Raw genomic sequence first — 14,808 nt, forward strand, 5'->3', positions numbered from 1 at the left:
ATAAAGCAATCAAAAGCAAGAGTGAGAATATAAACATAACATGGTTATAACATAAGTTTCAAACATCACGGTTGTATCCATATATACAGACCGCTTATTCAAACCTAGTTACAAACCAACCACACCCAAAAAGATGGTATAAGATAGAGCCGCAAGTCACTAGGGGCTTAACCAAATTCGCCGCTGTACACGCAAAAATGTGGTTAGTGTCGGTTACTTAACTAAGGTTTAGGATATCTACACAGATCAGGAGAACCTAAAACTACACTGGGAGCAGGTGCAACCTGGGTAGCAAGTGGGCGGAGTATGAGAAGATGCTGGGCCCGTACCGTGAGATGGGGGTGGAGCAGGAGTCGGTACATGAGTTGGGGTGTCAACCCTTAACGTCGGGCAAGTGCTGGAGTAATGTCCTCTTACTCCACAAATTAGGCAGACGTTGCACACTGGTGCATACGGGGTATAGAGCTGCCAATCAAGTGGGTAATGTCCTAGGCATCCACAAAGAAAGCAGTAGGGTACCTGGGCGCCTGGTGCACTGTCTGTGTCGTCCACCGGGATCACTTCGGCTAGAAGATCCGTCCCATGTGCATGTACAGCTGGAGTCTCCATCCATGCCATATCGATCGAGGTAGGGGAAGGGAGTGTGAACTCTGGAACATCCAGGGGTGGTTCAAGAACATCTCCAAAGTCTAAGTCCAGAAGATCATCTCCATCTATCGGGGGTGCGTATGCATAGGAACTAGGAATGATGGATGGTGTGGCGGAGCTATCCGAAGAGATGTCGATGACACTCGAGGGTGCCCCAAATGCCCGCAGAGAATGAAAGGACCCTGAGGAGATACTGATGTAATCCTCCACCATCACAATCTCCTTCTCCTCCGGCTCTGGTTCCCAGCAAATACATTCTTCCGAACTTTCCGGGATTTCCACGACCTTCTTCTTGGGATTAACTTCCCTAAGTGTTCCGACTGGCTTCTGAAGAGTATCTTTTGCAGAGCTAGATCCACAATCAGCAACAGTCTTCGACGACTCCCCCCTAACAACCTCACGGTAGTAGTACCCTGGGGGCGGTAGACCCGTAGTCCTATCCCCTCTTCCCAACCTGCCGCGTCCACGGCTACTAGCACGTCCGCGTCCTCTTCTAGGTGGCATACTACAAGAAAATAAAAGATGAGTCTTGCTCTTTTTAAGCATTCCTAGCCTAGGATCTAACAAAGGACCAAATCAATCTCCTATGGCCATTCCTATAAATCTAGAATTTAGCAAGTGACCGAATAAATTTCCTAGACAGCTTTTGCGACACATTTACTCGATAAAACGTTAAAAATATGGTTTCACGTAGCATCGTTTAACCATGCTCTGATACCACGTTTGTAATACCCCCGACCCGTTCTAAATATAAGAACAAATCGGGAGTGCTACTTAGGACTCTCGTAGTCGGCCAACCAAGGTTTTCGTAACGAATCCAATTATCCTGGTCATCCAACCGTGAACGCCCGACCTCTCGAACACGGCCTAAGGCTTTGCAACCCGTACCTCGAGCGAGAATTGTGTTAAGTCCGGACAAGACTTAATATCATGTCGAATAACCATTCAGCTTTTGGAAAATTCAAGTCTTTACATATATATAATATACGCGAAAATGATTACCAAAACGTTTATATAACTTTCGGATCCTCTTTGAAAACCATACATAATACACATAGTAAGAATTTGCAAAAGCTGTAAAACCTACATTGATTCTCTTAGGTCACATTGCTTTTTCGACGAAGATCTTTTGGCTAAGGATTCCTAGAAAAATGAAGTAGAATCATAATTAATCTAGCATTACTTAGTGAGGCCGATATCTAAGGAAATCCTACCCATGATACCTATGGAAGTTCTACCCATCTACCCAAGAAAATCCTACTCATCTACCCATTCCCAACAAACAAGCAAAAATTCAATGCAACAAGCAACGAAATGCAATGCATGAAGACGCGAATTTAAGTATGTAGCGGAGATAATAAATATGCATGCTTCTATTCTAACTTGGCCCCTATCAAATACATGATCTCCCAAGGCAATGCCTCCCACCCCTAGACACAAATTCTAAAAAGGATACACATTCCTTCATACTATATCGTCATGTAGCGTCCGGCCAGACATGATCCGCTCCGAAACTTCGTAAGCCATAACGTTACGAAGTTGCACGCAACGCACAGCAGATGACGGGATCCTCATGATCGCCTAATACTAGCTACCTAGACACAAGTAACTAACATGCATGCAAGCGATCAGACAGCATAACACAAATCGCGACACTATTATAAACCACAACACATGCAAAATAACAACAATGCACTATGTTCATGTACTAATGGAACAATGCAAGTAGTACCTAAAATGATGCACACAAGAATCACAAGCAAGCAATATCACAAAACAAGAGTATCAAGTCACACAAGCCATCGCGTACCCATCAATCAAACAATAATAATCAAGAAGATCCATACCTAATCACTAGTGACTCCTAAACAGTTCTAACCAAGATGCTAACTGATAAGTATTCCTAAACAGGTATTAATCTCCAGCGAACAATTCTAATCCTAATGCTAAGCACTAAGCAATTCCAGCTTAAGCGCTAATCACTATCTTAATCTTAATCAACTAACTTAATCCTAATTAACGAAGCCTAATCCCAATTAACTTAACCTAATCATAATTACCTATCTTAATCATGATTAACTAACTTAACCATGATTAACTAACCTAACCTTGATTAACTAACCCTAATCTTGCTTAACTGTCTTAATCCTACTTAACTACCCTAATCTTACTTAACTAGCTTAATCCTAAACGAATCAAGTAATTAAGACTAACCTCACTTAAATAATTAATAAACATGTTAAACTAACCTACTCACGTGCTACTCACACGCGATCGAAAAACTCACCTTGATTTTTCCCGCGCTTCGCAGCTCTCCGCACGCTCGTCCTAACACTAACGGTTTTTATGGTGGTTTTCGGGTCTGAGGAGAAATGGACGGGGAGGGGGGTTTATATAGCCTCCCAAGGTCGGTTACCCCAAGCAGGACGTGGCACAGAGCAGTTCTTGGTGCGACACATGGCGGACACTCTTCGCAGCTCCGGTGGCGACACATGGCGAACGGATAAGGATGACGGTTTTGGGTAAGCATCACAACCTTATGGATAAGGATGGATGCTGATCGGATAAGCACCACCTTTGGGAAGATCCTGGCCGTCCATTCTTTTAGCTAACGCCTTTGTATTACAACCGTCTGTTCGTTAGCGTGCCAGTATGGCCGTTTCCGACCCCCGGGTACCGAACTGACGGTGGTACATAAGGTCACCTGTACGCGTACTAGCTTAAGGAAATGATATGTACCGGACCACTCCTTTATTAGTGCAAATTGCCCATGGCAACCCGCATCGACCGGTGGTACCACTGTCCGCGTTACCGATAGCCATCGTGTACTGGCTTGTGCCACCATTGTCCGGGTTACTACTGACAACTGATAGTGACCCGCATTATCATGTACCGCAACTGTCCGGATCGCCTAACGCAACCTATGTCCGCTGGTCCTACCATGGCCAACCATTGCCTTAACCCGTACCATCCTGCCTTAGTCCACTTCCCTTGACCCTTCCTAATTCCCTAGACCAGCTAAGGTTTCCTAGATAAGACTATTCCTAAGATCTTACCTATAGGTTCCTTGACCAACTTAGGGACATTGTCGATAGTCTGGCCTTCCATACCATTTTTCCCATTTGACGGAGAATCAATCTTGTTATGGCATTTCCTTCTTGGTCCTTAGGTGTGCCTCATCACTCCCTTGTATTGCCCTTTTAAATGTCTGAGCCAAAATTATCCTTCCTTAACGGAATAATGGGTTTTAGTTAGCCGGCTGTGGCAAGGCTGTTCCGTCCGAGCATTAGTCGCGGTGAGGGGTATTACAGCAACGAATTTCTTGTGTACTGTTCCAATCCAATTAATGCATGTCTTGGGTGCTTAGATATGTTCCATTCTAGGTATTATGAAGCGAACCATAATTGAGATAACTATAGTTTGAGGGAGACATGCATAACTGTATTTTTTTTACAATCCTTTTGGATGCAACAGTGTGAACTAGTTACATGATTGATTGAACATCAAAAGCCATATGTTTTACCTTCCCTGTTGAAGCATGACTCTAAATCATCTGGGACTAGATTCAGTTTGAGAATCTGGAGATATTTTCATGTGATGTCAGAGATCAGAAAACACATTGAAGGATAATTTGTGACACGCTTGTGTAAAGAGTAATCAGGGGTTTACCATTGCATCAATGTCAATCTCATCTTCCACCATATCCACTTCTTCCTGATATAGAGTTGATGGGGGTTTGAGCAAGTTCTGCGTCCTTGTCCTCAAAGCTATTAACATTTACATCTAACTGTTCAACCAAAGATCTATAGGCACCTGAGCTATCTTCCATTAGAGGCAAGTTTCTGACTACAGCTATAGAGCCACAAACTGACCATGGCCTACAAGGTCTTTCAAGAGTTTTTGTTAAAGGTATTGGAGAGATTTCAAGACCAATATTATCATCATGACCGTTGTACTCACACTCGATCTGATGAAGTGAACATGTTTCTAGCAAATTGTTTTCCCAACCATTAGGAGGAACAATGCAGAGCGGTACTGGTTCATACGGTATAAGCTCATCATCATCAATGCACATTATCTCCATAGACCCCTGCATGTTGATGACATCTCCACTACTAAATTCATTCGCATATGAACGATCAGCATCATTCCCCAAGATATCAGAATTGCATAGTTCTTCTTCTTCTTTCCATTCATAATGGAAGAGAGAGATCTCATTGCTATGACTAGAACTTGCACTATTCTCATCAGGAGATAACAACAAGATAGAATTCAAAGTTTCTGGAGAACACTGAATTACTAACCAGAGTTCCCTCATCCTCATCAGACCATACAGATAGAAATTTTCATCAGGTAAACACATCATTGTCTTCTAGAACATGTTCTGATATAACATCAAATTCTGAAGATTCAGATAGGTCTGTGTCACTGCCAGAGAAGCAGTCGTCTAAAATCGAACCCTCATCTAGAGGGATCATAAGGATTATCCCCAAGATTTTCAAACCAGAAGTCACTTTCACCATCAACACCTATCTGTGCATCATTATCTAACTCCAGATACATATCATCACCATCATTATCCACAGACTTTGTGCTTACAAGTTCTCTTTCTCATGACACAAAAGAGATTTTCAACTTTTCTTTTGGGATTAGAACTCTCTGCTGTATCATCTTCACCAGGAATAATTTTGACAGAACCATGCTGTCATTGTAACACACAAAGACTAAAAAAATCAGAGAAAAGGGTTTGTGCAGATAAGAGAAAATAAGCTTGTTCAACCACGGAGTTGTTAATCTACTGAAGAGGATCAATCATTTTAGGGTTTAGTGTAGCAGATTTTTTTTGGGGTGATAACATCAAATACGCAACATAGAGAAGGAAATGTATTAGATGAAAAGAGGGAGAGAGAGAGAGACGCACGAGGAGGTTCTTATTGACGAAGAAATGCTAAGATTCTCGAAGACCTTCCATTGTTGAACTGTAAGAGTTTGATTTATGCTTTCTTCTTAATCGAAGGGAAGAGCTGAGACTGTTTGTATCAGTATTGAGTGGAGTTGGGTTGATGGATGGGTTGGTACAATTTTAACATTCCAATCCCGATTTAGTTAAACCAAAAGAAATCATCCAAGTTTAACCAAATCGAAAATAACATAATGGATAACTTTTTTTTTATACCATTGAAACTCTAAATTGGTATGGGTAACCAGAAGTTAATACTATAAAATCTCTATATTGGTAATTAAGGAAACATAAGTATATTTAAATTGGTAATCTCCAAACCGAATATTTTCAGTTGTATATGAAAGTCGAAGCTATAATAAGCTTCTGATATTATGCACATAAAATTTTAAACGACCAATAACGATTAACATTTTTCCAAATTACAGTAATTTTTTTTGTAAAAAAACAAAAACAAGATATATAGAAATATAATTAATGTAACATTTTAAAGATAATATACAATTAAACGACCAATCGCATAACTCCATATATATTTATTGATTGTATAATATCTTTATCATTTTTTTGGTAGAATTTGTAACTTATAATTAGAATTAGCATCAGTCATAATCTCCACTTTGATGACAACTCCATCAACTCCATCCTTTTGCTCCCTGACCCTGGAGATATTTACAAACTGTATACTCTCACGAGGAGAGAAAAAAAACTGTATACGCTTCAAAAGTGTTTCCATGATTTTGTGGATCATACATTGGCTTTACAAGGCTGTAACACTATAAAGAAGTTCTCACTTGACCTTAGTCGAACATATGACGATAGTGACATTGACCGCTGGATATGTTGTGCCCTGGAACACGGTGTCTCCGAGCTTCATCTACGCATAGAAGGTGTATCGTGGTGGAAGTTTTCTATCTCATCCAAAATCTTCACCAGCACAACACTGGTTAAACTATCATTGATATCCACATTTTACACCACCGTTTACAAACCACACTGCCCAAGACTTCCTTCGGATACATCTCTCCCATCACTAAAGGTTCTCCTCCTTTACAAAACCTCTTTCAAGGATGATCAATTATCTGATGTACTTCTCAATGCTTGCCCTGTACTTGAGGACTTAACCATAGGATATTACGAGTATTATCCGGGTATTTCATACGTCATATCCAGCAAAAGCATTAAGAGGCTCTCAGTTACCTATAGCTGTGCTCATAAACACAAAGGTTTTTCTAGGATTATTTCATTTGACACACCTAATGTTGTCGATTTCTACTACTCTGATTTTCTTGGGAGTGAATCTCGAAATTTTCACTTGGGTTCACTTGCCAAAGCTACATTAGACCTTCGTTTCATAAAAGATGACGAGCAAGCGAATGTGACGTATCTCATCAATGACCCTACACTTGATACGCTATGTCAAGACCCTACACTTGACTTCTTCCACTGTCGAGGTCAGTACTTGTGTGTATCGTCTCATCATCTTTTTTTTTTTTTTTGGTTAGAAACAGGAAAACATTATTTGTGTGTGTTTCAGATGATTTTGGTATGCTGCAAAGGTGGATTACCGGTGTTCAACAACCTCGTTGAGTTAGGGTTTTCAAGTAAAGAAGAAGGTTGGAAAGTGTATCTGCCTCTTCTGCTAGAGGGTTCTCTGTTGAGAATTGAGTTCTTGATTAAATCTTCAACAAAGAGAAAGAAGAAATCAATGAGTCGAAAAACAAAGAAAAAGAAGCAAAGCTCCGTGAAGAAGGAAACGTTGTCGGAGAAGAGACGACGTGAAGAGAGGAGTCAAGGGAGGAGAAGAAAGTCAACAAACCATTTGGGTTTGTGTTTTGTGAATTGGGCCATCGTTGATGAGAAGGCCCATATGAATAAGTGTTTAGTTAAGGTCCAACAAGAAGAGTTGTGATAACTAAAGTAAACCTAGTCATAGTTAGAGTATAAGTGAGTTGTTAAGGGTGTTGAATGTGTAAGAGTGAATCAAGGAACTAGAGTTCCAATGAGTAAGTAGAGTAGCTACTAGTGTGGCTTGTGTAAGAGAGTAGAAGTATGGCTAAGGTATGGGCACAAGTGTGTGTGTGGCAAGTAGAGAGAAACTACTATATGTATGTGTGCTTGAGTTGTAAGGAAGATATCTTTGAGATCCGAAAATAAAATGTAGACAATTAATGTGTGTTCTCTCTTCTCTCTTACAAATCGTTTGTCATATGAAAAGAAACAAAGAAAGAACAAGAGAGTAAAGAGAGAGTCTTTATGCTTCTGTTAGAGTAAGAGAAACAGAGCATACAAGTGAGTGTAAGGGAGATGGTGAACCTCTTAAGAAAGACTAAGAGGAAGATCCTGAAATGTCAACATTCTCCAAACCTTAAAACTCTGGTTCTCTCGGTATGAAGCATAAACATTGAACAAATCTTACTTTCTATCTATGAATGTGACACATGACACTAAAAGTAGTCTCACTTCTTTATGCTTCAGGGTCTGAATTGGTTCTCATGTAAACGGCATCGGTTTATTCAAATTCCCCCGAATAACCAAATAAATATGTTGGTTATCAAGAAGTATCAAGGATATGCAAGCGAGCTGAAACACATTAGCCATTTCTTACGGAAGATGGAGTGTCTTGAAGTGGTAAAAGTTTACGTTGCAGCTAGAATGGATGACCTCAAAAAGATGCAACTCACAGAGGATCTGTTGAAGCTTCCGGCATCTTCATCCAAACTCAAGATACAAGTCATATGATGATCATCCATAAGACCACAAGTTATTATGTCTAAAATAATTATAGTACGTAGTATGTGCCGAGAACGAAAGGGGCCGATACAATTCATCACATATATCTTTCATAGAGTTGAGTGAAGTTATAGATAGTCTTTCTTTTCTTTATAGAGTTTGGTCACAATGTATGAAATGTAAATTGAAGTTTTCACTTGGGGAACTCTATACATTATTTATTCTTCAAGCCATTAACGCTTACAGTTTTGGGTTTCCCTGGGAATGAACCCACCATAATCCACTCTCAAAGACACAGCTCGTTTATTACCTTTGATATGGCTGACATAAGTTAGACCACTTCAATGTTATGAACCCACCACAACCATAAAACCTCCACCGGTTTTAAGCGGCTTTCCAAGAAGACAATGGTGGTGTCTTCGGGTGTGAGTTTCACTGATAAAGCTCCAATGTTCTGGTTGAGGTTTTCGATCTTAGTGGTTCTCGGGATGGGACAAACATCATCTCCCTGGTGGTGAACCCATGCGAGGGCTAGTTGTGCAGGAGTGCATCCTTTCTTTTCCGAGATTGCACAAACCTTCTCATAAACAATCTTGTTGTTATCTAAGTTTTCCTCTTGAAATCTTGGTAGAGCCTGCAATAATTTGGTTTATTATACAAAGTCCTTTGATTAACCAACAGCTGAGCTAAGGCTCATCAACAAAACAAGTCATACAAATTCTATATACTTGCCTTTCTAAAGTCATCCTTGTCTAGTTTCTCAACAAGTTTGGGTCCATATGCAAAGAAACCTCGTCCTAGAGGACTGTAAGCAACAATCCCTATCCCAAGTTCCCTGAAGAAGGAAAGAGAATATGAAGTTACATGATTGGTGGATAGAGCATTATGAAATTGAAGATGAAATCTAAATACCTGCAGGTCGGAATGATTTCTTCTTCCACAGCTCTCGTCCACAAGGACCATTCTAACTGCACCGCTGTAATTGGGTGAACAGCATGTGCTCTTCTGATAGTTGAGGCACAGGCTTCAAACAGACCAACGTACTTTATCTTACCCTCTTCAACCAGCTTATATAGTTCTCCCATCTTGGCATTCACAAACAAAAAAAAAATGATTTAAGTTCAGCAAAAGATGCCAGCTTTCTATAAAGGTCAGGAATTAGAACCAGAACCGACCCTAACAGAGTCTACGCAAAAGAAAAATCCTAAGAGCAGATGATAAAACACTTTAATAAGTGGCTAAATCTGCACAAGCTGGCTTTAATTTAGGAGAGTAGTTATAGGTGAAAATAGATGAGAAAGCCTCTCAAAATCGTTCAGTTAAATTAGATCATATCACCAATCATTGTTCTTCGTGAATAAGCTAAGCAACTTCAAACAGAGTAACCTAAGCAGAGAACATCATCTCCAATCTATTATTGTCTTCGACCCTATTAGTCCAATATACAAAGCCAAGATATGTAAAGCTCACTGAGATTTCTCTTGAAAGTAGTGAACTATATAACTTCAAATTTCATTTGAAATTTTCAAAACCAGTAAGTAGGGCTTACAGTGATTTCGATTGGAACACGAGTATCAATCCGAAGCTGATAATAAAGAGATCAATGCATGCAACATCAAGCCGCTTCAATCTAGCCTCACACGCAGCCCTAACATAGGCAGGATCTCCTCTCACTTGTCTCTTTCCCTCTGCATAGCTGATTCCAAATTTGGTCACTTTTTCCCTCATCCCATCCTTGAGAGCCTGACTAAAAAAAATCCAAACTTTCTCAACGAATCAAAAGGCCAATTCCCATCTCTAAATCGTTCTAAACTCAAATCAAAGATCGAACCTTGATGATAGCTGAAAGTCAAATATCAAATCGAAGATCGAGGAAGGGAATGATAAAAATCGAACCTTGCTGAAAGTGACGCCGGAGTGAATAGCATGGTGGATGAGAGCGATGGCCTCAGTTTCCAGCTTCGGAACACCGTAGAAAGAAGAGAGGCCCATACTGTAAAGAGCGATGGGCCTCAGTTTCCCACTCCCGCTCCGTATGCATTTCCACGACTGTTTCCTCAGGGTAAGAATCTAATATGTATAGCAATTTTGATATAGGTCAACATTTTCAAAACACTCCATGTCAATTATATATATTTTTAACTACTTTATTTCAATACGATATCTAATATGTGCATATGTTGAGAGGCGGTTTAATAAATATGTACGTGACTCATAGTGGCTTAAACTTTTATAGCTTTTAGTTTTAAGTTCTTAATTATTTATATGTTTGTCAATCAAATTTGAGATTATCAAAATATAATAAATTACAAACAAAAAAATATTATCATTCAAATATGAGATTCAATATAACTATATTGCATACTTGTATATAAAATGCATATTTAAGAAAAAACTTATAAAACTACGCAAATTTCAGATCATTTTGTCTGATTAATCTTATTTCAATATTTTTATTTGCAGGGTTGTGACGCTTCCCTCCTCATTCACTCAGCCAATTATGTTAAGATATGGCAAGATATGATATCTTGACATATCAATCATATCTCCTATATCAATCATATATTCTTGTATTTACTCTTCATAGCATATACGTATATTCTTTTAGGTCTAATGTGTTGTATTTAAACTATAGACAGCCGCTTTGGTAAAATAACATGAGAATACTTTTAATATTTCCTAAAGTTCTTGACATGATAGCAGAGCAATAACCATATACAAAAAGGTTTTGTTCGATCTCTATATATTTGTTGTTCCTCTTTCTTATCCTAGTTTTGTCTTTCTTTCGTTCTTCACAAAACCTTCTTACACAAATGAGTTCTAAAGAGGAATCTTCTGACACAAAATCATCACAACAACGGATTGAGATTACACGACGTACGATCTCTCCTTATGATATGTCTGCAAGTGACAATCCAGGTTGTGTGATTTCGAAACCTCTGTTAGTAGGACCTAACTACGATGAATGGTCTACTAACCTTCGTGGAGCTCTTAAAGCTAGAAAGAAATTTGGCTTTATTGATGGATCTCTTCCTCAACCCAACGAAGGACATGCAGATCTTGAAGACTGGTGGACAAACAATGCTTTGCTTGTGTCATGGATCAAGTTGACAATTGATCCTGATCTATGCTCTAATATCACACACTGTGATGTTGCAAAAGACTTGTGGGATTATATTCAACGTCGTTTTGCGCTGAAGAATAGACAGCGTGTACAAAGGCTGAAGACGGAACTCGCAAACTGTCGTCAGCATGGACTTGCCATTGAAGCTTACTTTGGCAAACTTACAAAGCTCTGGGAATCTCTTGGTGATTATCAAAAAGGGAAGACCATTAAAGAAATTGAAAAGGAATGTGAAGAAGATAAACTGCATCAGTTTATGATGGGAATTGATGAAGCTGCCTTTGGGTCAGTAAAATCAAGTCTCTTGTCTCGCATTCCTCTTCCTACAATTGATGAAGCTTATAATGTGTTAACTCAAGATGAACAATCGAAAGCTAACGCACGATTGCAAGAAGAGCGTGCCACAGAAGTTGGTTTTGCTGTCCGCACTGCTTCTAAGGCCTCGAGGTGGAGGAGAGCTTCGAGGTGGGACTGATCATCGATCAGCGACATGTACAAGTTGTGGTCGTACTGGTCATCTTGCAGAGAGCTGTTTTCGCACCCTTGGTTATCCAACTTGGTGGGGAAGCAGACCACGACCGACTCCTGTCAATGGCGTGCAACGCACGTTGCCCTCTGTTTCATCTCTTGGTCGTACCAGCACTGGTTCCTCTGTTCCTCATCTTGCTGCTCATACAACAACAACTTCTGCAAACTCTGTGATCACTAACAACGATCGAGTTCGGATCATTGGAATTGATAATGTCGACTCGGAGACACTCAAAGCCATGATCAATGAGCGTAATTCTAAAGGTACGTTTCACTATAATTTCTGGATCATTGATACAGGTGCATCCAACCATATGACTGGTTCTGCAAAATTTCTTATTGAATCTTCTGCTATGCCTCCAGTTTTGATTAAATTACCTGATGGACGGTTTACTACATCCACAACTAAAGGAACAGTTAGATTGAGTTCTCTTCTTAGTCTCAGTAATGTGTTCTTTGTTGCTGGTCTAGATTGTCATCTCATCTCAGTTTCTCAGTTGAGTCGTGAAAGAGCTTGCATGCTTCAAATCACTGACAAACTGTGCATTCTTTAGGATCGCATCACGAGAACCCTGATTGGAGCGGGTGAACAGCAGAATGGACTATACTTATTTAGGAGAATGGAGACTACAACGGCTATACAAGCTTCGGCTCAGACTTCTGCTGATGTGTGGCATCGCCACTTAGGACATCCTTCTTCTAAAGTTGTTGAGCTTTTATCTATTCCTGGTTTTTCAAGTAATGGTGTTTTAGATGATAAAGCTTGCGATATTTGTATCCGCGCAAAGCAGACAAGAGATTCTTTTCCAATACGTTTGAATAAAACAACGGATGTTTTTCAACTTGTTCACGTTGATTTATGGGGACCATATCGTTCTACTGCTATTTGTGGCTCTCGCTATTTCCTCACTATTTTGGATGATAATTCACGTACTGTTTGGATTTATCTCTTGCCAAACAAACAAATTGCTCCGTCAACTCTCAAGAACTTCATTGCATTAGTCGAACGACAATTTGAGAAAAAGGTCAAGTCTATTAGAAGTGACAACGGGTCTGAGTTCTTATGTCTCACAGAGTATTTTCGAGAAAATGGGATATTTCATCAAACCTCTTGCGTTGGCACTCCTCAACAGAACGGTAGGGTTGAACGGAAGCATCGTCACATTTTAAATGTGGCTCGAGCTCTGCGTTTTCAAGCTTCGTTACCAGAAGAATTTTGGGGTGAGTGTGCTCTTTCTGCTTGTTATCTCATCAATCGCACTCCCTCCTCTGTTCTAAATGGCAAAACACCATTTGAACTTCTCTATCATCGACCACCTCCTCTTACGCACTTGCGTGTATTTGGTTACCTCTGCTACGTGCATAACCAAAAACATGGTGGAGATAAATTTGCTAGTCGAAGCACCAAGTTAGTTTTTATGGGATATCCATTTGGCAAAAAGGGTTGGAGAGTTTACAATCTCGAAACCAAAACCATCTATGTTTCATGTGATGTGATTTTTTGTGAGGATCAATTCCCGTTTTCTACAACGCCATCAAACTCACCGGACGTGCTAGTTGAAGATTCACCATTATCATCTGTTGTTTCTGATCTGCTTCCTCTGCCTCACCCTGCTACTGACACGGTTCCTCTCCCTGCGTTTGTTCCTCCGCTCACCACGGATTCTGACTCTCCTACTGCTACGGATACAGAATCAAATGATGCACATGGTTCCACTCCAGAAGTTATTCAGCCTTCGCCTACTGCTCTGTCTCCATCCACACATGCGTCACCTGCAGACCAAAATGTTCTTAATGATGCTCATTCGCCGGTTGTTGCAGACCAATCTGCTGTAGAACCTGAACGTCTTGGTGTTGGTTATCGCATTCGTCTTCCTCCGGCTAGGCTTGCTGATTACTACACCAACAGTATTATTGGTCTCCCTACGGACAACGATGACTCTCCATATGCTCTTGGATATTTCGTTGATCCGTCACAGTTCTCTGCTGGTCATCAGGCATATCTTTTGGCTATTTCTAGCACGATAGAACCAAAACACTACTCTGAGGCTATTCTTGATCTGTTTTGGTGCGATGCTATAGGTAGTGAGATTGATGCTCTTGAGCTAAATCGTACATGGAGTACTGCTACTCTTCCTCCGGGAAAGAAAGCTATAGGCTGTAAATGGGTTTTCCGACTTAAGTACAAAGCCGATGGTACTCTTGAACGTCACAAAGCACGGCTCTTGGTAACAAAAAAGTCGAAGGTGAAGACTTCTCTGAAACTTTTGCACCAGTTGCTAAGATGACAACTGTTCGCACCTTTCTAGAGGTTTGTGCTTCTAATGATTGGGAAGTCCATCAAATGAATGTTCACAACGCGTTTCTCCATGGCGACTTCCATGGAAATTTCCACATGGTTTTCGTCCACATGACAAGACACAAGTTCTTCGATTACACAAGTCCCTTTATGGCCTCCGTCAGGCGCCTAGATGTTGGTTTGCCAAACTCCACACATCTCTTCTCGACTATGGTTTCACTCAAACCACTCCTGACTACTCTCTCTATGTCTATGAGAATGGGAAATCTCGTTTACATGTTCTTGTGTATGTCGACGATTTGATTATCACCGGGAGCTCTACTCGTCTCATTGATTCTTTTAAAAGGTATCTTAGTGACTGCTTTCACATGAAAGATCTCGGTATTTTGAAATACTTTCTTGGCATTGAAGTTGCTCGTAATGCTTCTGGGATTTACTTGTGTCAGCGTAAATACGCTATGGATATTATTGATGAAATGGGTCTTCATGATGCACGCCCTGTGGCCTTTCCTATCG

General features: G+C 40.3%; 2 pseudogenes; one reads left to right on the forward strand and one right to left on the reverse strand.

Moving 5' to 3' along the window:
* Positions 6,421–8,350, forward strand: LOC104709197 (annotated as a pseudogene).
* LOC104706080 lies at positions 8,460–10,403 on the reverse strand (annotated as a pseudogene).

This window comes from Camelina sativa, chromosome 8, assembly GCF_000633955.1.
Source record: "Camelina sativa cultivar DH55 chromosome 8, Cs, whole genome shotgun sequence".
Classification (NCBI taxonomy): Eukaryota; Viridiplantae; Streptophyta; class Magnoliopsida; order Brassicales; family Brassicaceae; genus Camelina; species Camelina sativa.